This window comes from Microtus pennsylvanicus, chromosome 6, assembly GCF_037038515.1.
Source record: "Microtus pennsylvanicus isolate mMicPen1 chromosome 6, mMicPen1.hap1, whole genome shotgun sequence".
Classification (NCBI taxonomy): Eukaryota; Metazoa; Chordata; class Mammalia; order Rodentia; family Cricetidae; genus Microtus; species Microtus pennsylvanicus.
In genome coordinates this window covers 104,072,856-104,096,212 of record NC_134584.1, presented here as the reverse complement: position 1 = coordinate 104,096,212, position 23,357 = coordinate 104,072,856, and positions in this window count along the sequence as shown.

The window sequence follows — 23,357 nt, the reverse complement described above, 5'->3', positions numbered from 1 at the left end:
ATGGGCTGTATTTCTGTTTTAAAATTAATTGGTACCATCGAAGAGGGAGGACAAAAAATGTGCAGAGGGTTGGGCAGCCATGGGCCACTCAACTCCAGCCTCCAGCCACAGCGGCTGCAAAGACCTCTTGCTTTTGAAGGGGCTTTCTGCTCTCTGAAATATTTAATGAAGGCGTGTGGCAGACCAGGCAAGGGAAGGTCTCTGAACCTGTTGGCCTCCCTTCTGAAGAGAGCTGCCCTGCGTTCTGTAACAAAGAGCCCAGAAGCGCTGGGAGGGCTGGTGGTGGCTTTGGGAGCAGCACTGAGGCGTGTCCGCTCCTCTGGTCAGGTTGGTGCTGGCCTTTCAGCCACCTGCTGCTCTGACCCCAGCTGGCAGGCAGCTGCATTGTCTCTGCTGAAGCTGTCTGTGATCTCCGGAATGAAGCATTTCTTCCTGTGGTCTCCTCTGGTTCCTCCCCCTGCTTTGGATTTGAGCATCTTTTTGTTCCGCTGCTCTCACAGGGCAGAACATACATCCTCCCTGGGATGTGATCTTTTCGTTAACAATTTCCCCTAATTCCATTTAATTGTTTCTTACCAAATTTGCTTCCCAGACATAAAAGGTCTTTTTCCCGTTACCCCTGCCCAGTATCTCCTTCCTTCATGTTGTTTCTTAACTTCTGCATCTTCAGGAGGGCGCGGCTTGCCACAGGCTTCCCATTTGCCTAAGGATCAAGGCCCTCCCCAGCCCAACCTGTTGTGAAGAATATTCTTTCCTGAACAGAAACAGAGACAAGCCTGGTTTCCAAGCCTCAGTTCTTCACTGACTCTTCCTTAACAAAGAAGAGAAAGGCAGTCCAACCTAACTCACTGGAGACACTTGCAAAACATTGGCTCCTTATCCGAATTTAAGTGCCGCACAGCCTCCTTGCCTGCCTGCCTGGGTTTGTAGCTGTAGCTCTCCAGTAGGACTCCATATTTGAAAATACCAGAAGTTTTTACCCACTTCACTCTCTATTCCCTGGGCTGCTAAGAACCAGGGGTCTGTTTGTGTATCAAGTATTTTAGATCAGCACTGTCAGATAGCGATATCATAAAAGCCCTTTACTAGTAGTGAGGATGGACAGACAGCTCAGCAGTTAAAAACACTCCCTGCTCTGGTAGAGGATCCAGGTTCTGTCCTTAGTCCCCACACAGCAGCTAACAATCGTCTGTAACTCCAGTTCCAGAGGGTCTGATTATCCTCTTCTGGCTTCTGTACTAAGATTTTCTGTGTCATTTTGTCCTGTCTTTGAAGTCCAGCATCTGCGTTCTCCAGGCAGCACATTCTGATCCCAATGGCTACAAGCACTGTGAGGGCTGGATTAGATGGTGTGGCCCTGTGAGATGAAGGCTCAGGTTGAGCCACACTTGTAGAACGCCCCCCCCCCCCCCCTGTGTAGTTTCCATGCGAGGTGGGAGGGAACCCAGGGAGCAGGCTAGCAAAGGTATCGCGCTTTCTGCAGCCCTCTGCGCATTTCTGGTTTGGAGCACTCCAGTGACTGTTTCTCTCGCGGGAAGGGGTTGATCCGTGGGGTGAAAACTCGACTCTCTCTTCGGCCCCTTACTACTTGCAATAGATAGAAGCTGCACCAGGGATGCCCATCTGTGAATCCCCAAGACCTACAAACACACTACTTTAAAAATGGTCTACAAGAGCTAGTTCCAGGACAGGCTCCAAAACCACAGAGAAACCCTGTCTCAAAAAACAAACAAACAAACAAACAAAAAACAAAACAAACAAACAAAAATGGCATAAGTAGCTTCAGAGAAGTGATTAAGGAAATAGAACCGAGGGTAGATTATCCTCAGTTATCCCGGAAGTTCCAAGTCACATGTACTTAAACACCCATCAGTTTTGCTGGATTCAAGGAACTGGAGCCATGGCAGCAGAAGGTCACAGCCCATATTGCTGGCTGTAAAGACGGAGAGGGGGCCGTGAGCCAGGGAATCTGAGGGCCTCTAGGAGCTGGAAAATGTGAGGAAACAGATTGTTCCGTGCTGTATCCAGCAAGATCGCGGCCCTGCTGATACTTTGTTTTTAGCCCAGTGAAACCTCTGTTGGATTTCTGTCTCACGGAACAGTAAAATAATAAATATGTGATTCTTTGAGTCACAGAATCTGTGGTGATTTGTTGTGGCAGCAGTAGAAAACTAATACACTAGCTTTGGGGCTAAGCGATGAATAATTCACCTCTCCGAGATCCAGACATAAGTTATACCTAACTCAAGGGATTGTCAGAGGATGAAAATGAGGCACCAGCTGTAAAGGTCTTAGTCCAGTGCCCAGCTTGTCCTAAAAGCCCCCAACTGATAAATGGAGCTACACGGGTTGTGATGATTTCCCACCGTGGCCTGTCTGGAGCAGGGCTCCTTGAGCACTTGTTGAACAAGTTTCTAACGGGCTGGTCTAGGATTGTGACCTCCTCTGACATGGTTGGCAGCCTTGGAGAGCTCATCAGCGCCATTCTTTTCCTGAGTGTGGAACCCGAGTGGATTTGGGTGGAAGACAGTCAAACATGTTTTACTTGAGTGGTTATGCATTTTAATATGCATTGGGAAAATATGGCTGGCACATCAAATCCATAATTCACAGAAAGAGGATAACAAAGGGAATCCATTTTTAAAGTGTGTTATGTAAACCCCAGCTCCCACGGTGAGGGGCTGAAACCCTGGTCTGTGTTGCTGCTGTCTCATTCTAGAGATAAGACAGCTGGGGCTGAGGCTGAGGGATAGACTGTGTGTGACCACAAAGGAGCTACCTCCCTTCATTCCCCAGATTACTGGGTGATGTACCTGCCTGAGTGAGATAAATATCAGATTTTTAAAAACTGAATCTCGGGATTGGGAATTGTTACAAGTGAATTCACCTGGTTGGTTTACATGCAAGGGACATCCTTCACCCATTCTTCTCTCAGCCTTACTCATGAGATCTCCAACCAAGCAAGGACTAGAAAGCCTGTAAATAGGGCCCTCATGTTTGTTTGAACTCCTCTTTGGCTGCTAACCTAACATTTCACTGTGGACAGGCAGAAGGAGAGCATTGGCTCACAGCGAACAAAGAGCACTGAGCAGTGGAATCCCAGGGAGAGAAGAGACACAGCTGGGTATTAGGCGCTACCCACACCAGAGGCTGGGCACTCCCACGTCTCTCTGCTCCTTTCCCATCTTCTCTTTCTCCTGTCAGTGGCTTCCTGCTGCTCTTGGACTTCTTCTCAGAAATATAAGATAGGATCTGACCCTGTTTTCCCGTTCTGATGTGGAAAATTCTATAAAAGGATTATTATTGATTAGATCATTATTATTATTGATCATTATTTATTAGATATGGCTTGACTATCAATACCTGAACTAGACACCTATAACCAGTGGAAATAAGGCAGGGCTAAGGCCAAGGCCAAAGATGACATTAGCTGCTTTAGCTCAAGCCCTGCGGAGCTGTTTTGCAAAGAAGACGATGGTGAGGATAAGACCTGTTTATACGCTCACTTCACACTGTGAACAAGCTTGTAGGTCACATCTCAAAGCTGCTTTTTACTTACCAGTATTAAAAATTCTATTATATGTTAGTTTACTTACTCTCTGTGTATATTGTATACATGGTGCGTGTGTGTGTGTGTGTGTGTGTGTGTGTGTGTGTGCATGTGTGTGTGCATATATGTGCCACAGACTGTGGGAGGTGGTCAGAAGACAATGTCTCAGGAGTTGGTCTCCTTTCTATTATGTGGGTTCCTGGGACTGAACTCAAGTTGTTAGGCTTGGCATCCAGTGCTATTTATCAGAGCCATTTTTCCAGCCAGTTTTTTTTATTTGTTTGATTTTTATTTATTTTTTTTTGTCTTGAGAATACTCCCAACTTCTATAGGCTCCAGTTTCCCCAACTGTAAATTTGGTGATTGTAACTCTTATTTTTCAAGATTTTAGGAGGACTGTGGGGTGTTACAAATGAAAATATCGAGTGCACAAGAAGGGATCACGAAAACTTCACTACCTTTTCTCCCAAGTGGCCATTTTTCTCCCCTCCTGGATTTTTGCTTAAGAAGCAGATTTCATAGCTCCTTTTCTTATTATTTCTTCCTGTTGATTGGAAAGACACAAAACCAGTTCCTTGCTATAATTACTACTAAGACTGGTTTTAAAACATACTGGGTTAATGATAATTGGAGAACACCTAGGACATGAAAAAAACTATGTAGGTCAGGCTAATAGTGACTGCTGGAGTGCCTGAAATAAGCAGAGTGGAAATGGGCTGGGGGGAGCACATTATGCAAAATGCTAGCACGGGTGAGTGGGAGGCGATGGGGAAGGGAGGCGATGAGGAAGGGCGACATCCGTGTCCTCTGGGGAAGCGGCCTGACGATGGCATGAAACAATGATCTCAAGAGCTGCAGGGCTCACCACGGCCTAGGAGGACCCCATTCTTCACACAAGTCTTAGGTGGGTCTGCTCTCTTGCAGAACATCCGTGAGACAGCTTCGGACAGCTAAGGAACTCCTCGGCAAAGTTTAGTTGGGTGATAAGGGGATGAAGAGGAAAGCCAGGATTCCAGGCTGGGGAATGTCTGGGTTGGGTAGACACTCTATCCGATAGGGGAAGAAATCAAATATGGGCCAAGAGAATTCCTAAGTCCTATGGAAAGGACACAGGGTTTGAAGTGCAGAAACAGAGAGAAGTCCGGAGGGGGTGGGCAGGAAGGGAGCACAGGGCTCACCACTCCAGCGTCTCTCCACCAGTCAGCCACCCATCCACCCTGTCTTGTGATCATCCACCTTGCTGCTTACAGAAATCCATTCCGGTGTGGGAGAAGGGGCAGAGGAGCTAACCAGCCAGCGCTGGAGAAATGGAAGAGAACCTGACAAGGCCTTTCTCGTATCACCAAGGGCATTACCATATATTTTACACAATGCGCAGTGGGGAAGGGAGGCGTTTGCCCTGTACACACCGAAGTAGGAAAACAAGGAGAAATATTTAGAATACACCACACATACTCTGAAACTCTATCCATCAACACCATTATCCCTGCCTCCTTCTCTTTTCTTTCCCTAAGCTTTGTTCTACAAATAGCCTCCTGATTCCTCTGGGGAGATTTGCTAGATTCTGTTTGGATTGGGGTGTGCAGAACAATTATTTCTCCCAATGCACTGCTTGCCTGTTACTACTGGCTTACTTTTGAAAGAACGTTGCGTTTTGACCTGCTAAAAAGATGGAGGTCTAGCCAGCCCTGCTCTCACTTGCCCTTTGGGGTTTGTGAGCAGTTGTGTGACTTAGTGGACAGGATGCTTGCCAGGAATTTCGAACCCTAGCTTCTGTGCTGTTAGTGAGTCATTTCCTGTCCCTCACTGGGTTGCATCATTTCTGTCTCCCTCAGCGTTATCCTTCCAAGGTCACTCAGTTTTATCACTCGGGTATCTCTGCTTCCGAGTGAATGTCTTTGGAGCAACATTTCGACCTCCTTGCCTCTGGAGAGGGGTTTTGCAGGGTGGCTACATCTATAACTATTTGAGTAAGCTACTTCAAACCACTTTAAAAGAAATCAAATCCCATCCCCTCTCCCCCCCAATAAAATGTTAACAGTGCTCATGGCACTTAGAGGACACGAAATGCAACCCAGAACAGAAGAAGTCACGTGGCCCTTTAAATCTATGTGTGTAAGGCTCTGGGCTCATTGACAAATTAAGACTAGATGCTGACTTCAGGCGGCATACATTTCACGAAGGAGGTGAGGTAGCATAAGGTGGTCATGGGTCCTCACACAGAGGATGGAGTGAGGATGCTCCTGTATTTCAAGGTGGTGGTGGTATAGAACCAGAATCTGAAGGCACAGGTAGGAAAACCACAGGTGAAAGGTGTCTCTTTAGAAAGAGACAGAGCTCAATCCTGAAGAGAGAGAGAGAGAGAGAGAGAGAGAGAGAGAGAGAGAGAGAGAGAAAGAGAGAGAGAGAGAGAGAGAAAGAAAGGGTGTAGATTTGGGTGGGTGGGGGTGTGGGAAGGATTTAGGAGGAGTTAGGGGAGAAGAAACTCTGATCAGAATCTATTGTATGGAAAAACATCTATTTTCAGTTAAGAAAGAAGAGCTGAATTCTATAGGGCCTTGTATAGGAAGTGGAGGAGTGTCAGTCAGTCTCACTTGAAAACAAAGAGCTTCTGAGGACTGCTAAGGAAGGGAACTGGGCAATGAGTAAATGTGAGGTCAGAGCTTAGATAATGACTAGGGTGCCCGTGGTTCACTTGGATGGGGATCCCAGGCAACAGAAGGGTATGGAGAAGTCATCCAAGGAAAGGACAGCTGTAGTAATATGGAGCGGCGGCGGCAGGGCTGCGTCCCCAAATCCCCAGCCGCCTGGCCCGGCTAGCTCAGTCGGTAGAGCATGAGACTCTTAATCTCAGGGTCGTGGGTTCGAGCCCCACGTTGGGCGCCATTTGTAGTAATATGGAGCGGCGGCGGCAGGGCTGCGTCCCCAAATCCCCAGCCGCCTGGCTCGGCTAGCTTATGCCCCGAAATAATTACACAGACACTGTATTCATTTAAACACTGCTCTGGCCCATCTCTATCTAGCCTCTTCTAGGCTAACTCTCGCACCTGGACTAGCCCATTTCTTATCATCTGTGTAGCGCCCCTAGGTGCGCTTACCGGGAAGATTCTGCCTAAGTCCATCTTGGGTCAGAGCTTCATAGCGTGCGTCTTCCCTGGAGCAGGTAGCATGGCATCTCTCTGAAGGCGTCTGCTTTGGAGAGGAGAGCTGTGGAGTCTGACCTCACTTCCTCTTCCTCCCGGCATTCTGTTCTGTTTACTCCACCCACCTAAGGGTGGCCTATCCAATGGGCCTAGCAGTTTCTTTATTCTTAGCCAGTGAAATCAACAGATTGATATATGACACTCCCCCATCAGACAGCAGCGACAGAAGGCGTTTGGAATTGGCTAACTAGCAGCCCTCAGCCTTGCTGAAGGTCTTTTAACGAATTGTACAGAACACCGCCCAGAATTGTCACACTGAAGAGCAGAGCCAGGGACACGCTTCAGTGGTTGGAATGTGAACTTCACAGGCATTAATTCCTTATCCTTTGGGCTGCATCTACCATTCGAGTTAGCTGTAACTTTGGAGAAAGCTCAAATCTAGAAAAGCAGAGTGACATCTCAATGTGTTCTTCAGGTGGGAGGGTGGATATGGGCAGGAGATAGCTCGTCCATCGCATCTGCTCTTAACTCAGCTGCCCTTTGGGGGTGTGGGTCATTTGTTCTGCACGTGGCTAGATGTAACTGTCAGAATGTAACTTTGGTGTTAATGAGTGTGCATCGAAAGGGGCAGGGTCAGTAGTAGGCAAACCCAGGTTATGGGAAAGAATTTTCCAGTAGTTTTCTAGTCTCTTCAAGGCTATGAAATTTGAATATTTCTTTGAGTCAGGAGCAAAAGAAAAATGCAGAGCAGTAGTGACTGTAGATCTGTCCAAAAGGAAGACGACGTGAGAGGGAAAAGTCAGTTTAGTCTATGGTAAACGGTGTTGTAAGTTATTGTATCTTCAGACTTTATCTTTGGACGCACTTAAGAGGAATATAAGTGGGGTAAATTCCAAGGGGCCAATTAGGGTTTTAGCCATTCCCCATTTCCAGAACCCATGGAAGGCAGATCAATATTTATGGAGTTACAACTCCTGCCTTTAGAGCTGAAACTTCTCCTATTTGGTGGTGCCATCAGACGCTCACCTTGTTGGGGGGAAATTAAAGATGAAATCAGAACTTTCAAATATCCTGTGGGGTGTATTGATGTAAACGTGGGACATCCACATCAGATGCCTTTGCTCTGGGGAGAGGAAGGTTATCGTATTTCTTTTTCTTGAGGAGAAATAACATTGAGAGCCAGTGGGGGTTTGTCCTGTGTATCGCCAGCGTCTCCCGTGGAATTGAGATAATCCCTCTCTTTCTTTTACATTCTTTACCTGCTGCTCGGAGGAAATGACTCCTTGGCCACCTTCAAAAGCAGCTTTCCTTAGTCTCCGCGGGGAAGAGTCGCCCTGCCATTCTTTGCCTGTAAAGTAATGATAGAAAACTCTGGAAAGGGCGAGGTCAGAGCAGCAGTTACCGTGTTCTCTGGAAGTTCCAGGACCATAGCTCTGGGGCTTTGCCCATTTCCCGCTGTGAGGTTGTAGTGTTTGTAATGACTGGTGTGTTCTCTTCGCCATCTCTTCTGTCTGTGTAAATGACACTAGTCTACATTGCAGGCTCTGACCTCCATCTCCATCAGAGCATTTTGCACACGTGGTTATGTAGAGCAGGCAGCCCCAGATAGCAGAGGACCATACCTGTCCTTTGCCCCTTGGCCTGACCTGTCCTTTCTGCAACAGTTACTTTTAGAGTCACATGAATTTCAGGCAATCTTTTCTCTGTGGGCAAGGAATTTAATCTTTCAAAATACAATCCCAGTGCATTCATTTGTGCTGATGGATTAAAGCACCTAAGACTTTCTTTCATATATATATGTGTGTGTGTGTGTGTATGTATATATACACAGACACATCTCTATATGTATGTGTGTGTTTATATATGTACACACACATATGTGTGTGTGTATTTATATGTATGTATACACATACACACATGCACATACACATATATGTATGTATACAGAGAGAGAGAGTTATGTGTGTGTGTGTGTGTGTATTTTGTTCATGGTGGGGCAGGGACAACATTGTGATTGTGTGTGTGGTGTGTATGCGTCTTCATGCCATGTGCTTATATATACACACAGAGAGACCAACAGGAGATGTCAAGTGTCTAACTCTGTCATATTCTACCTTATGGGTCAGTCTCTCCTTGACCCTAGATTTAGGCTAGTGACCAATAAGCCCCAGTCTCTACTCCCCCTACTGGAGTTATATGTCCAGGTGGCCATGTCAAACATTTTATGTAAGTACTGAAATTCAAACTTGGTCCTAATGTTTGCACCGCAAATACTCTTACCCACTGAGCCACCTACTCAGTCATCAGTGAAACTTTTACAGGACCCCAGCTTTGTATACAGTAGGTGCTCCATAAGCATTTTCTAATAATTTTGTATCAGCAAAGAAGATGCTAAATTATTAATGATAATTAGAACAATCAGGGCATGGTGCAAAGTAAAAATACAGGAAAAATGAATATATTTGAGATGATAGTAGAATACTGAACACAGTACAAGAAACTTCTAAATGCCAGGTCCTTGTGAGAGCAGGTTGGACATCCATGAAGGTGCTATTGGTGGTGGTGATCTTTACACACTGGGATTATAGAGCTTCCATTCCATATTTCAAATATTCTATAAAATGAATATACTTGATAAAGAGGGGGGAAGTCATTTCAGAACTAACCCCATGAGGGAAGAGCAACAATATGCATGCCAGACCACAAGACAGGGGCTCCTTCTCCTGCTTCGTTGCTTGTGTACAGTCTTATGCAATCTGTCCTTTCTAGTCCCCTCCCTGGTACCATCTTTGGGTTGCTAAGGGCACCTGCTCCCATGCCATTCTTGGATGTTAAGACAACCAATGGGAGAATGTTTGAGAGGGATTTCGGGGGGTGGTACAGAGGTTAGAAGAGCGTGGGAGGGCAAGGTCTGCCAACATTTCTTTCTTTGGAAGAGTTCCTAGCCAGGCTCTCAGGGGCATCGCCCTCTTTGCGGAAATACCCTCTTGGCAGCAGCTGGTAGTCTCTCGGGGATGGACACTCTGTGTGACTCTTAGTCAGCAGTGCAGAAGAGGCAGCCATGGGTGTCACTTTAACTCAACACCTCAGTCCTGAGTGGGGCCTGACTGGGAGGGAGGGAGGGGAGTCATGTGCTGCCCGTAGTCCCCTGTTTTCTTACAGCAATTGCATGAAGACTACAAATATTTGAGCTGATTGTACTTGCTTATACGCGGCAATGAATCATCTTGTGATGAGAGGCCTGAAATGTGCGGAGATGAAATTAACGTCAATTGAAACAGAAAATGGATTCTAGCTCCTTCCACAATGAGCCTCCGAAGATGGGCTCAGAGTACGGGGAGCTGGCTGCAGCTATTCTTAGTGGCAAAAAAGCCCCTGCCATGGGTATGGCTTTTTTTCTATTTTTATTTTCTTAAAAAAGCTTCTTTTTGGCTCCTCCTCTGGGGTACCTTTTAATCAGGGACTTTGTCTGGTTCAGGCTCCGTTTTGACTTCTTGGATCTCTGGGGATAAAAAAAAATGTTTAAAAAAAAAGAAAACTCATACAGACCTTTAGAATCTAAAGGAAAAGAAAAATTAGGACCTTTATCCTAAAAAGTTCACATTTCTCCCAGACGCTAGATGAATAGTGCCTAGCTGCTGAGGTCATATGATTTTGTGGGCAGGGGATGGGAAGATTCTAAAACATTAACCCATGTTCTCTCTCCCTCCTCACTCCCCTTCCAGGAGTGTCCATGGCGGACTTTGATTTGCATACAAGCAGGCCTTTTAGGAGACAGAAGGAACTCCGTGCATGGGGTAGACTTAGAGACTTCATGGTGGGTCTGAGTGAAGTTTACTAAGGTAGCGTTAGAAAAGGATCCCCTGTGATGAGCAGAGTATGAGTGATGGTGAGCATCTGGGAAAATCCTGGGGCTCGGGGTCCTTTGGGACACTGGGACTCTCCCGCAGGACATCCGGGTGGCGACTGATCTTGGTTGTCAACCTGACAGACCTGGGAGGAGGGAGCCTCCACTGAAGAATTTCTTCCATCAGATGGGCCCATGGTGCATATTTTGGTCTCTAATTGATGTGGTAGAGCAGGGCTCATCGTGGGTGGCACCCTGCTGGGCAGATGGGCCTAGGCTGTCCTGAAAACCTAGCTGAACAAGCTTGAGACAGCAAGCCACCAAGCAAATGGTTCCCACCTCTGCTCCTACTTGAGTGCCTACTTTGACTTTCTTTAGTGATGGACCTGTCAGATGAAATAAACTCTTCGCCAGCATGCCTTTGATTATAGTCTTTGTTTATCTTAGTCATGAAAAGCAACCTACAACACTCTAATATTGCTTTGCTTTGTTTGTTAGCCTACAACTCTGGGCTCTGTTCCTTGCATCCTTCCATGACTGACGGGAAGGTTGCCCACAAACTACCACAGTCTGAAGACTGTTGTGGAATGTTTGTACACTGTGTGAAAATCATTGCTGTGATTGTGTAATCAAAAGCTGAATGGCCAATAGCTAGACAGGAGGTATAGGCAGGACTTCTGGGAGCAGACAAAGGAAGGAGAAGGAAATTAATGAGGCACAGGGCCAATGAGACCTGGAAGGAGTTGGACATCCAGAATGACAGAAAGGCAAGAGGCAAAATGTGGATTAAATATAAATGGGTTAATTTAAGTTTTAAGAGTTAGTGGGACAAGCCTAAACGAAGGCCAAGTTTTCACATTTAATAATAAATCTCTGTGTTGTTATTTGTGAACTGGTGACCAACAACAAAGCTTGCTACAATCTCTGTACACCTGCTCTGGCTACCTGCCGCAGCAACATGGATGATATGAATCTGCGTGGTACCAATCCAGGAATTTGAATTTTGTAGGTCAGAAAGACTCAGGGGTACTAGCCCTTTACCGGTCTTTGATTTCTCACAGACTTCGAATGAGAATAATGAATGCAGTGTGCACAGTAGGGGTGGAGAGCACACTCAACTGTCCTCTCAGTTCTGGTTTGCCTGCATAGTTGCTCACTGACAGTTTAGTGTCTCCCCCAGCACTCCTGCTAAGCTCCCTGGGCTCTGCCCTGAGCCCTGGCACCTTACCTTATCATTGCTCAACTCCCGAGATTCCAGCATCTCTTGGGACTGCAGCCACTTGAGCAAAGATGTCCGAAGGCATATGCTTTGGAGACTCAGCCTATGTTTTGCAACTTGATATGTTCTTGAAAGACAAAAACCTGCTCTCTAACAGAAGGGCAGACCTGAATGTCATGTGGACCAGCTTGTTAAGCCATTTAGGGGATCAGCTGTCTGTATTTGAATCGTAATCTAATGCCCCATAAATACAAATCCCTACTCTTGACCTCTTTGCAGTCCATTTCTCTCACTATTGATCTGATAATGATCATGACTATAGCCTTCCTTGTGGATGGTGAGGAGTGTATGGGTCAACAGCTGCCAAATGCTAAAGAAAGCACCAGGTGTATGGAAGGCCTAGTTTAGTTTGGACCACATGCCTAACAATATCATCTTTCCTTCCTTTTGCTTTTCCATTGATTTATCTTGCTGATCCAATTAGTTTTCTTAGGTGGTAGAGATTGGAAACTTTTGTATGTTTTCTTTGAGGAAGAATGATTTCTCTACGATATTCTTGGGCATAGGAATGAATTTAGATAACCCCGCGGTGCTGAGCTGCCTTTAGAGAAGAAGGGCCACTGTGGCTCCTGACTTTTCTTTCTGCCCTCTTTATCCTTTGCCTCTGCACCTACTTCCACAGATGCTATTTGATTGCTCTGAGTCTCTCCATATCTTTAAGAGCTCCAGAAGACAGATCCCAACAGCAGGTCCTGACATGAGGCTTCACAGACAAGTGGCTACTGGGAAGTGATTCTGGGAACTATAAGGAAAGGGCTGGAGGTGGTTGTGGAAGAAATGCAGGGAAATTAAAAAGCTGTTTCATCAAGTAAGTCACTGTGATGGACAATCTGGCTCTAGCCAGTCTTGGGGAATCTGTTGGATCAGCATAGAGGAAGAGACTCGAAGATAGTTTCGCTGAAGGGCACAGAGCTGAGGATTTTATGTCTCAAATCCTGTTCAGATTTTAGGGCTGACTATAGGGGCACTATCTTTTAGCCATTTTCCCTGCTCTCTCTGTCTTGGCCAGAGTTGTGGATGTTTGTAGAAAAGCCATTTTTGGTACAGTCAAGTAATTCCAGGACCTAAAGGACAGGAGAGTCAGGCATCCAGAGCGTCCACCATGATTCCTCATTGCTTGATGGCAGCTTGTCTTTCCATTTAATATTTCCAGATGTGAGGTGTGAGTGAAGGAGAGAAACTGAGGAAGAATGGAGGACATGAGAAAGATGGAGGGGAAAAAAACAGGAAGAGACAGCATATCAATCTAGAAGATGCCATTTTTCTCCCCCCACCCCCCGCAGTCCCTTTGCTCCACCGAGTGATGACCAGAACGGAGGAATCCTACAATCTATGTGAGGAGGCCCATCTGACTGGCCTGTATGTTGCCTATTCCATTTTTGTATCTTTTGTATAATTTCACGTAGAGGAGGAATATAAAACTGGGTTTGCTCTGACAGCTTGAGGCTAAGAGAGGTGACATCAGATGGTCTCGGCCTTGTTCCCATGTTTCTCAGCATCCGCATCAGCAAGATCTACCGAATTTCTTCCTGCTCACAGCTGAGGTGATGAAAAGTCACATCAAGCCAGATGAAGCCCTGGGACAGCTGCCAGCCCAGAGCAGTTGTTTCACCTTAAAACAAGCCTCGTCTTGGCGGTGTCACCATTGTGAGAGAAGTCACACATGGCTATGTTGTCTTCCCGTTCGTTTGCAAAAAAAAAAAAAAATCTGGAAGAGGAAGTAACAGCTTCAATGCCTTGACATGTGTTTTCTTTTCTTTTCTTTCTCATTCAAGATTAATCTCAGCTAGGACTGACAGAATAGCATAGCCAAATTCTACTGGGAGAAAAGTCAGAAAGCATTTAATACATGGGAAGCCAAACAATGAAGGATGCTTAGAAAAGGGTCTTCTAGGACAGTGACATAGAGACTGACGTGTCCGTGAAACACCTTGTGATGGTGCCAAGATGTAGATCAGGCACTAGAGGTGGAACCAGGGAATCTGTATCTGCTAACTAGCTCCAAGATGCTGTTGATGCTGCTTGGTCCAAGGGCTTCGGGTAAGTAGCAAGGACATCATCTTCCAACTCAGGGATGGCTATATTCAAGGTGCCCACTAATTATGGGGAGTTGGGCAAGTTACGTAGTGCGCCTAAATTTGAACACCTTGACGCGGAGCATGTGGAACGGAATTACCACCGCTTGGGGTTACTGTGAAAATGCAGAAGGTTAAGACGTGCTGATAATCCTTCCAAATAGTCTGCCTCCCAGTTAGGGAACAGCTGGCATCTGCTCATCTTACCTTTACTCTGCTTGTGGCTCCCCCCCCCCCCCCCCCCCCCCCCCCCCCCCCCCCCCCCCCGCCGCCATACTACTTCCTGACTTCCGATTCTGTTTCTGGCTTTGCACCCTTGTGCCCACTTCTCTGAGCTTATAAGCCCTGCTAGGCTTACATTGCAAGGACTGCTTGTCTCCTGGCAATAGCCCTCCTGTCTTTTCCTAGAGAGGGTTTCCCTTTCTTTTTTTTTCTTTTTTTTAATTTATTTATTTATTAAGGATTTCTGCCTCCTCCCCGCAACCGCTTCCCATTTCCCTCCCCCTCCCCCGATCAAGTCCCCCTCCCTCATCTGCTCGAAGAGCAATCAGGGTTCCCTTTCTAGGTCTCAGTTTTCCTGTCTCTACAATGCTAAGTGTAGGTCAAAGCAACTTTCAATAGCTCTTTCTTTAAGCAGTGGGTTGACCACAGTAGCCCTGCATAAACTCCCTTCAACAATTTTTTTTACATTGTTGTTGTTGTTGTTGCAGGCCATTCGCTTTCATATCTTGCCCTCGTACAGACCGCATATATGTAGGAGTGTCTGTCCAGATAAAATGGCGCCTCCTGGAGTTGTGTAGTGCATAGAATAAGCGTCATTGCACTGGAAGCTTGCATGACTATACCTTGGAAACTTCATGATACTTTTTGAATTCCAGAATCCCATGCTCTTGATTCTAAACTCTTTCAATTCAATACCCACTCTCGGCTTCCCAGACCCTAGCATCCAGTAACCTTCTGGCTTTTTCCTAAAGAGTCCCAAATAGAGCTAATGAGGCTTATACCATGCAAAAGAATCAAGGCACAAGTTCTGTGTCCACGGACGCAGATGACCAGACCAGCTGTCAGTAGCGTGAGCCCTTCTCAGATTTGTGCCTCAGGCTTCAAGCTATGACTCACTGCCTTAGTGAATATCAGAATTTGGTGTGCTTCAGAGAGCTGTCTTGCTCAGCTAAGAAAGAGCATGGCAAATCAATTTTGGTCACTGGATAACAAGCTCCAGTTGTTTAACAAGCGTTTGTCTCTGTGGCATCCACAGTAAAAAGGCAAATGGCAATTAGGCATCTATCAGCCTCATTGCTAGTTCCTTTGAATGGAATTGACTTCAATAGCTTTGTTTCTAGAATAGCTCTCTTTCTCTGGCCACAGGCTCAATGTCATTGTTCATGTTTTGATGTTCATGTTTCAACATTCGTGTTTCAATGCCACTGTTCTTGCCAGCAAGGAACCCACATTTTGTGCTAGAGTTTTGTAGATATGAATTGAACAATAAATCATACTTAATGTAAGAAACAGAAATGTATGATCTTTTCCGATCCAAAGAATATCTCAAGGCCATGTAAACAAGGGGGAGGAGGGGGGCAGCCTACAAATGAAACACTAAACCACACACTTGACATGGTGCCTACTGACTATGGTTTCAGCACATACTCTGTGGCAATCAGGCTATGGACTTACTTCAGAGCTGAATGTATCCACTTCTTCCACGCTCTTCTTTTGGATAAGCCATGTTAGTGTCTTGAAATTGGCCACAGCGAGAGCATTTTCACCATGAAAATTGGTTAGTGCCTCAAATAAGAGGTATTGTTTATTCAGCTATTTTCTACAAGGTTAAATATTTTTTTAGCTTATGACAGAAGGGGATGGCAACTTCCCCGATCCGCATGCAAGACAGAGCTCACCAATGGATCCCAGCACATTCTCTCTCAGCACCCATAAGGCCTGGGAACACTCCCAGTACATTTTCCCAGTAGTGATTTCTAATGAGCTGGTGTGAGTTCATGGAATGATGCTCTCCCAGCAATAATCTGCTTACCTTGGTCCAGTATATCTTGCCTAGAACTTCATAATAGTATGAAGTAGTGGACCTTAAACTTCTGATTTTTTTCCAAGTACTTTAAAATGCCCCCCCTTTTTTTAGAGTACCTTGGAATAACATGCTACATGGCCAAGTAAGGAGATAAAATACAATAACATAATATCAACCTTCTGCCGTAATCATTTCAATCAGAAGGACATTGTCTCTGATAGTTTCTTGTGATAAAATACTCCTGCATAAGCAATTCAAGAGAGGAAAAGTTTCTTTGGCTTATAATTCTAGGGAGATATAGTTCATCATCATGCAGAGGTTATGATAGCAGAGAAGACACGACACCAGGAGCAGAAGGCTCTTTACACTGCCTCTCATGTAGGAGCAGAATTTGAACTGGAAGTCTACAGGCTATAAAGTCTGACCCTAGCCACCCGCTTTCTGTTCTCTTTTTTTCCTTTCTTTCTATTCTTCTCTCATATATTACATCCTGATTGCAGTTTCTCCTCCCCCTACTTCTCCACTTCCCCTTTTTTAAAAAAAGGGCCAGCCTCGTAAGAATATTCACCAATGTGGCATAACAAGTTTAAACTAGGCCCAAACCCTCCTATCAAGGCTGGATGAAATAACGCAGTAGGAGGGGAAGGGTCCCACATGGTGGCAAAACAGTCAGAGACACCCCCCCCTTCCACTGTTGGGAGTCCCACAAGAACATCAAGATACACAACCATAACATATATGAAAAAGGCCTAGCTCAGTTCCATATGGGGTCTGTGGGGTCTGTGTGTGCTGCTTCAGTCTCTGTGAGCCCCTATGAACCCTGGTTATTTGATTTAGCCCTTATTAGTTGCTACTATAGTGACCCATTTTCTTTAGTGAGGCTGCCTGTCCCAAGGATTCCTCAACCTTCTTAAACAGCACCACCTGCTGGGGACAAGATGTTCAAACACGGGGCTGTGAGGAACAATTTACATTAAAACCACGACAGATATTCTACAACCAAGTTGTTCCAGATAACAGTGTGTTCCTTGGGACAAAAGGAGCATGAGTAAAGAGAATAAATACTTCTTCATTTTTCTCATTCTAATGCAAAGTCTTCCTTGGACAAGGCTAAAGTCCATGATTAGGCTTCAGTGACTACATCCTTTCGGAATGTAGAGGACATTGTGTGAGCTGATGATTGTGAGTTACCCTCCTTCCTTGGTGGGGCTGCAGGGACAGCTGAATAGGATGCTTCTCATTAAATTACTCTCATTAGTGGAAGGAGCTGCTAATGCCTCTGTTTCCAGATTTGTAAAATTAGAGAATATTCTCCCATATTATTAATAAAACTATTACACTACAATCCTAACCATGCCACAGTTTTCTTGGTGATATGTGGGCTAGTGAAATAAATCTGTCCTTATTATTGGGAATAAATTCAGTGAATTACAAAAATGACTTCCTCTCTCCTTTTTTCCTTCCTTCCTTCCTTCCTTCCTTCCTTCCTTCCTTCCTTCCTTCCTTCCTTCCTTTTTTCCTTCCTTTCTTCCTTCCCTCCCTCAAGTAATATTCTAAGAATATATGTGTGTTAATGGGGCACACCTTTAATCCCAGCACCCAGGAGGCAAGGGCAGACAGATTTCTGTGAGTTGAAGACCAACTTGGTCTACACATTGAGTTCCAGGAGAGCCAGGACTACCAGGACCACAAAAAGAGACCCTGTCTCAAAGTCTCAAAACAATTTCTATCTATCTATCTATCTATCTATCTATCTATCTATCTATCTATCTATCTATCTATCTATGTATTATGTATGTATGTATGTATGTATGTATGTATCTATCTATCTATCTATCTCTGCCTATCTCTTTACATATATATGTATAAATACATATATATGTAAATATAAAGATAAATAATAAGTACTTTGTCTACTCACCTTGTTCCTTTTCCTACTATGTGGCAGCACAGGCTAGCAAAATAATAGGCAAGTCTATCTAGATAATTCTCCTATGGAAATCTTCAGTAACTCTTCCTTGTCCTCAAAGGAATGCAAAACTTTTTTTCCATTTCCATTTGGCTTCATTGTTCAAAACCAGGTGTTCATAGGTGGATAGATTAATGTTGGGGGACTTCTATTTGATTCCATTTGTCTGCATGTCTACTTTTATGCCAATACCAAGGTATTTTTATTACCACAGCTCTATAGTAGACTTTGAAGTCAGGGATGGTAATGCCTCCAAAGATCCTTTATTGTATAGGATTGTTTAAGCTATTCTGTTTTTTTTTTCCCCATATGAAGTTGAGTAACGTTCTTTCAAGGTCTGTGAAGAATTATGTTGGGATTTTGATGGGGATTGCATTGAATCTGCAGAGTGCTTTTGGTAACATTGCCATTTTTATTATGTTAATCCTACCAAGAGCATGGGAGATCTTTCTATTTTCTGGTATCTTTCTTCGAAGTTCTTGTCACACAGGTCTTTCATGTGTTTGGTTAGAGTTACACCGAGATATTTTTTATCATTGTGGCTGTTGTAAAGGGCGATGTTTCTCCGAGTTCTTTCTTGTCCCATTTATCATTTGTAAAAAAGAGGGCTACTGATTTTTTGAGTTAATCTTATATCCTGCCACATTACTGAAAGAGTTTATTAGCTGTAGGAGTTACTTGGTAGAATTTTTGGGGTCACTTATGTATACTATCATACCATCTACAAAGAGCAAAAGTTTGACTTCTTTCTTTCCAATTTGTATCCCCATGATCGCCTTTTGCTGTCTTATTGCTCTAGATAGAATTTCAAGTACTATACTGAATCGATATGGAGATAGTGGACAGCCTTGTCTTGTTCCTGATTTTTGTGGGATTACTTTGAGTTTCTCTCCATTTAACTTGGTGTTGGCTATCAGCTTGCTGTAAATTACTTTTTATTATTTTTAGCCACTGTGTCTGGGATGAGTAGGAGAGGGATGTGGGTTGTGCCCTGGGGTCTAGAACCTAGGGAATGAACTGTGAGGCTGGAGGCTGGTCACTCACTTCTTGGCCCAATCATTGCAGGTGGTGTCCATGTCTCAAGGAGCTGCTGAGGTGACCAGGGTTGGGTGGGTTTGGGGTGATAGTTGGGATGTGAATATTACAGAGTCTTATGGGGGGCGGTAGTGGAGCAGGCTGTTGCAGGAGCCTTGCCTACCGACTGACTAGTGGGGCTGTGATGGGTGGAAAAGGGATGTGTCCCAGGGCCTAAGGCCTAGAGCAGATGACTTTTTTTCTTTTAAAGAAAAATTTCCAGTCTTCTTTTTGGCCTGTACCAGGGTGCAAATTTTATGAACCCTAATGGTTCATTTACGTGCCTTCACCATTTGTCTCAGAGATCCTTGAGGATATAATGCCTTATGGTAGGTGCTCAAACATTTGTTGTACAAATGTGTAGGTGTACATTATGCAAAAAGAGATGGAAAAAGTCCCCTCCAAGGGAATAGTCTCAGTAAAAATAAGCCGTGTGGAGGAAGATGCTATACTGTGAGGGAGAAACAGCCAATATGTCTCAGAGGGAGGGCGTGTGGGCTGAGTCTGCATACGTGAAGCTAGGGAGGTGGCCCAGAGAGAATTCCTAAAGAATCTGAACACCATGCCTTAGAAGTCATCCTGAATGCAGAGAGGTTTGAGACAAATGGGGCAAAAACATAATCTTGAATTCTTAAAACTGAAGCAGAACATAAGACAACAGAATGAGACAATTGGTGTCGGGTAGAACAGGTGTTTAGATCGTCACTGTCCATGCAGTGGACCGTGATGGAGTCTAAAGCAAGATACTGGGGACAGGCATGGAAGGCAGGGTGCATATAACCTACAGTTCTGTGCATAGAGTTCGAGTTTATTCCTGGAAGCAGCTCCGAGACACTGAGCAGACGCTCCTTTGCAGGATGTAGCTGACAAAGCAATCAGGTGTGCGGCACTAGGGGAGCCTGAGATATAAATTAGCACCACTCAGAAAAACCATCCATGGAGCCCGAACCTGCAGGTTCACATAACTAATTTTGTTGGGAACGAACAGCCATGTTCCAGTGGCTGCGCGCTGGGGGTATGTAGATTTGGAACACATCTTGATGCTTTGCTTTGCCAAGAGCATCGCTTAGAACATTTTTCATTAGAGCAAATTTGTTTCAAAATTGTTAGCAAATTTTATTGCATTTCGTTTGAAAGAAGTTTATGAATTAAAATATGGAACTGGATACGTGTTAAGCAGAAGCTAAATTACCTGCCACTGTGGGGTGTTCTTTCTGTGTATAGACGGAGTTACACATGTAAAGATTTCAGGGCTGGGACGCTGCTTTACAGATTTCTTTGTTCAGCAATCCCAAAATAGATAATGAAAGCACAGAGAGGGAAAGGAAAATGCCTGAGGTTACATAGCAAGTTCATTGCAAAGTGGGAACTGGCTTATGTGTCCCGATACTGTTTTCTTTCTTTCTTTCTTTCTTTCTTTCTTTCTTTCTTTCTTTCTTTCTTTCTTTCTTTCTTTCTTTCTTTCTTTTTTTGGATGAGATAGAAGAAAAAGTGTATTTCTGAATTTCCATGTCACAGGATATTCAATCTACAGACTGCTGTTGGGATAAGTTGTCATCAAACAGATTCCAGAACAGAGCGAAAGTAAAAATATGCCGGAAGATGTAAAGGACTGTGTCTATCTCACAATGGAACATTCTAGAAAGGATAGCAAAGCTATATTTTTTCACGTTCAATTGAGCAACCTACCACAGTTCTGCACTTTGACAGACCTAGCATCATGAATCTGTTTTGCTTGGCTTCAGAGGATCTTGCACAGATGAATACTAGATAGATACTAAGGCCTAACTTGATGCTGTGGTCTCTGTCACCCACCTTATACAACCCATTGCCGACCTCTGCAGATTTACCTTCTAGAAATCTTCAGGTGTTTCCTGTTCACTGCATCTATTTCCTCGAGTGGAAACATTCCCTTGAGAAAGAGGAGGAGGGCTCAGACGCGGGAAGCTAAGGAAATTTACAAGGCTCAGTTAGTTCCTGAAACACAATAGGTTTAGGAAGCTCAGAAAGTCACAAGGCCTTTCCCAAAGGCTGTAGAATAGTAAATAACAGCTGCACGAGGACGATCTCTGGTGGAACTACCTTCAGTTGCTAGGAGCGTTCCAGTGATTCCGTTCTCATGAGTCTTCATCATGGAAGGGGCCTTTCCAGCCGTGTGGCTACCTTTCTCCCTCATGCTCCTCGTTCATGCTCTTGTAAGGGAATTCAGTAAGCCCATTGGAGCTGAATTGCTTCCTTGCTTTGCCATTGGCAGCTTCTCTGGGGTGAATGAACATTTGTTCATGTCCTTCCAGGAAAAGCCACACAGCATTTATTGAAGTCCGACATCATTACTCACCTTGGGGCCATTGCAAGAAGCCCTCTTTCCATCTATCTGCCTCCCATCTTGGCAAAGTCTATAGCCCAGTCACCACAGAGCACCCAGATTTAAAACCTGAAAAGCCCACCAGGTGGTGGTGGTGCACACCTTTAATCGAAGCACTTGGGAGGCAGGGATAGGTGGATCTCTGTGAGTTCAAGGCCAGCGTGGTTTACAGAGCTAGTTTCAGGACAGTCAAAGCTACACTAAGATACCCTGCCTCAAAAACCAAAACAAAACTATTTAAAACCCATGTCTAATAATGCTCACCTGTTACTCCAACTTAAATCATCACCATGGCCTGTTCTTGGTTTGGCTCTGGCCCACGACCTACCCCAACTCATTCCTGGGTTCCAGCTACGCATTTTCTTCCAGTCATCCAGACTCCCAGACATCTCTCCTATCACAGAGCCCTTTGCACCCAAACTCACTCGCACCTGCCCTTTGACTACTCAATGTCAACTCACTTGTCAGACTGCAAGCGTGATTTGCGTCCTGATGTCTTTGTCTGATCTTCAGATTGGAGCCATTTCCCAAATTCTGGCTTTGTACAGAGTCATGGAAATTGGTGGAATTACAGCTTAGAACTTAATTGTGTAATTTTTAGTTAGCACCAAGAGTCTCTCTCCATCCGCAGTGTGCATTCTAAAAGGGATTGATTTTATTATATGTTGTCGGGGACCATACTGAGGTTAGAAGTCATCACAGTGAGAAGCTACCAGCAAACATTGTTGAATGAATCACAAGATAAACAAACTCTGGATAAAATAGTCCTTGCAACTTGGTTCTGCTGACGATAAGATTTTATTTCTAAGTTAATGCCATTAGTTTCCAGGAAACATTAGCAAAACAAGGGGTTGCAGCTGATATACTGGCTCATAAACAGACTTAGACCCCCCCTCCACCAGTCTCTGATGTCTATGAATCTTCGTAATTGCTGCTTTATAGGTGAATCGCTGTTACAATCGTAGGTGGACCCTTCATTTTCTCTCCATTTTTCTGTTCCTTTGACAGGGGTCAGTGAGTCAGCTTTCAACTCTTGGAGCCTATCTTGGAATACATGAGGAGCTCAGGATTCTGAAGTGAGAGAAAACAGAGAATGAACGCCAGCTCCAGTGGTCTTGGGATGCTAGGCTTATACCAGGGAAATGCTGAGCAAACACGTAAAAGCAAAGCCAACCAGGTGCAAATCAACGTGAACCCTGGGGAAGGAGGGGAAGCAACAGCAGGGTTACTGCATTAGTTCCTTTTCTCATTGCTGTGGCCACGTTCCTGGCAAAACAGCCTACCTAAGGAATGAAGGAAGAATGAAAAGAAGGAGGAAGAAAAAAAGAGGGAGGAAAAGAGGGAGGAGGAAGGAAAAGAGAGAGAGAAGGAGAGGAAGAGAGGAAGGTGGGGTTTATTTTGGCTTAAAATTTGATGGTGCAGTCCATCATAGCAGGGAAACGATGGTGCCAGGGTCTTGAGATGGCCAGTCATGGTCACATCGCATCCCTTGCCAAGAAACAGAGAGAGAGCTGAATGCTGGGACTCAGCTCACTTTGTCCTGTTTTTGTTCAGGGAGGGACCCCAGACTATACAATAGGACTGCTTACATTGAAGTCTTTTCACTTCAATCAGCCCAATTAGAAATTCCCTCACAGACAAGCCCAAAGGTTTGTCCCTAAAGGCGATTCTAGATCCCATTAACTTGACAATCAGTATTAACACCATGGGCAGAAACAATCCAGGCCCGTCCACTGTAGTAGAGAATATAGCAGTCCGGATGGAGGCGGGTATTCTCTTGTGGAATTTCTGAAGGAGGGCTTTAAAAGCAGAGTGAGCCAGCGAACATTCTCCAGTTCCCTCTTCTCATCATGGTGTTGATACTAGTCCAAGTCATCTCATTCCATTCTGGCTCCATCCCTCAATTACTCTCTTTCTACTTAACTTATAATTACTGTTCTGGAATCTTCTTAGCTTGTTATGAGTACAGTATTAGGAGGAGGTTCTTAAAAATGTATCACCAGGCCAGTTTGTCGCTGTGTGAGCA